The sequence below is a fragment of the Triturus cristatus genome, chromosome 9 (assembly GCF_964204655.1).
Source record: "Triturus cristatus chromosome 9, aTriCri1.1, whole genome shotgun sequence".
NCBI classification, from domain to species: domain Eukaryota; kingdom Metazoa; phylum Chordata; class Amphibia; order Caudata; family Salamandridae; genus Triturus; species Triturus cristatus.
In genome coordinates, this window is record NC_140592.1 from 632,328,540 (window position 1) to 632,331,289 (window position 2,750).

General features: G+C 45.2%; 1 pseudogene; it reads right to left on the minus strand.

Annotated features, from left to right (window-relative positions):
• Positions 1 to 952: 952 nt before the first annotated feature.
• LOC146798408 (serine/arginine-rich splicing factor 10 pseudogene) lies at positions 953 to 1,523 on the minus strand (annotated as a pseudogene).
• Between the last annotated feature and the right edge of the window lie 1,227 nt (positions 1,524 to 2,750).

The window sequence follows — 2,750 nt, forward strand, 5'->3', positions numbered from 1 at the left end:
AAAAGGTGGTTTTGGCCCCTGATTCTGTTGTTTTACACCCTGCTGGTGTTGTTGCTGTTGACCACTCACCTCATTCTGCACCTGTGGATTCAAGGATGAATTTTCATTGTTAGTACTTGGTGGATTTTTACACTCGGATTTCCAATGCCCTATCCTACTGTAATTATGACATGGAAATTTCTTCAGGGGAGAGGGGTAAGAGCAGGGGAAGTAGACAGAGAATGGAGGAGGGAAAGAGGAGGGGAGGGTGAGAGACACAGCATGGAAAGAGTAGGGGGAGGGTGACGGGGACACAAACCGGTAGACGAGTCAGAGCTGCGTCCAAGGTCCAGTAAGCTGTGATCCCAGGGGAAGTGGTATCATTTCCCCATCTCTGTTGCGAGAGGCTCCCTATATGCAGTGGACTCTCTCAGAGGGGTCTCTGAGACTCCAAGGACTACATACTGGATCCTTCCCCAAAAAGGTGTGAGGGAGTGCTTTGGCAAGGGGTGCCATACCATACCTCAAGTGTGAGTGACTCCCTAGGCGTTGTGGACTCTCTCAGCGGGTTCGCTGAGACGCCAGAGTATAAATATTGGATCTTTCCCCAACAGGGGGAGAAGGAGTGCTTAGTCAAAGGGCACAAAAGGACAGGGGGCTAGGTGGTGTAGCGGGCAAGAGGAAAGATTCAGGTGAGAGGGGATAGGAGCAAAGGAAGTAAGACAAAGAAAGAAAGTGCTAAATGGGAACAGATAGATAGATAGGAGACAAGGAAAAAGCAGAGTTACAGAAATACGATAGGGGGGTGGGAGAGACAGGGAGACTGGGAGAAAACTGCACCCAAAGTCCGGCTGGGTAGGTGACTTTCCGGGGATGAACCAAGGCCGATCTCCTCAAAAGCTGAACAGAGCAGCTCCACCGGGCGTCGGACATAGTGCTCGGACTCTGCTGTCATGATGGAGATCAGAAGTACTCAGAGATTGTCAGATTGGGGGGGTGGGGGTGAGAAACCATGGTCCGGATGAATTCCAGACGCCATCTTGAGGTCAGGTACAGTCCATTTAGGACTATAAGATCTTCTGTAGTTTTGCTCAAACAAGCGACTTCTGGACCGCCTCCTCTCATAACTTCTGCTCCTGGACCTCCGACTGCCTCGCTCATAATCCTCATCGTAATTTGAACCACCATATTCACTTCTTCCTTCCTTTGTTTTCATTTGATTCAGCGTTTTTCGATCACCCTGGGCAAACTGGATTTCAATTTGACGACCACAAACTCACTTCTTGTCCAAATTATGTAGCACATCCTCTGCATCACGCACATCTTCAAATTGTACATATGCAAACCCTCTTGGGCGACGAGTGCAGAAATCAAGCGGAACATACACATCAACTATTGGCCCATAGCGGCCAAATTCACGACGCAAGTCTTCAGATCTGGTGTCGTCCGCTACGTTCCTGACGAACAAAGAAGTGTTTGGAGGCCGCAGGTAGCGGGACATAGCGGCGAAATACAGACAGCGGCCTCAGAGGCATCTGTAATAACGAAAACAAACCGTCGGCGCGTGAGGTACAGTAAAGGAGATAGACCTTTCTCACGAGAATTCCGTCTTTCCCAAGAACAGCTCTTACCTCTGCCCTACTACGGAATCGTTACTTCCGTTGATAAAGTAGCACATCCCTCTACTTCACCCTTCTAACAAGCATTAGTCAACCGTTTCTCCAGAATTAAGACACATAGTTGGAGATCCAATGCTCCTGGGAAATAAAACTAGAGCTTCACAATTAACCCGAATGCCTTTACATTCACGTACTTTCACACATGAAAAAAATAGTACATTGACACAGAATCCTGTCTTTCCCGAGAACAGCGAACAGTCTGTTCTACTACAGAATTATGACATACGTTAACAAAGCAGCGCTTACCTCTCCTTTCTCCTTCTAACAAGCTCAGAGAGTACCTATTACCTTTCCAGTGATAAGCGTTATCAAAATGCCAGTTGGATCCCTGGTACCTAAAACCAGAATTTCACAGGTAACCTTCGCTATCATACACACTTCTCTCACACAGAAAATGTCTCTAATGGCAACACATGGCGATGTCACCGAATCAAACCCAGACAATGCGTCGAGCAACTTCAATCGTCACACGTTTCTCCTATGTACCTACAGGATAACAACAATTCCGTCTTTCCCGAGAACAGCGCTTACCTCTGTTCTACTACGGAACCGTTACAAACTTCCGACTTACTACATCCCAGAAGCCATGCAAACAACATAAAACTCAACACGACTCAACATAGAGTGTTAGTACATAAACCAATATCAATAACCAATAATCAATAAGCTATTTACAAGCAATAATCACCAAACCAAACAATAAAAACCATCATACTGCTACCAGAAAAACTGTTGCAGCGTGGAACATCAAATTCCCCTTCGTCACAGACCAAATACCTCAACATCGAATTCACTCATATACATTCATTGGTGGGAATCATAACACCAATACTTCCACTCCGTTGGTCTGCTTTCCTAGGGAAAATAAGCTTCCAAACGCTGACATGAAAGGAATACCTTTACTTTACCCTAAACACATTGACTTCAAACCTAAGATCTCCCTCTCATAAGGAGATGGATCATTTATTTGTTATCTATGATTTTAGTGACTAAACTCATCTATCTACACATTACTTCTTTATCCTAATACTCTTCTTCAAATAATCGACACAACACATTTGTCAATTAATCAAGTATTCTTTATCTAAGAAA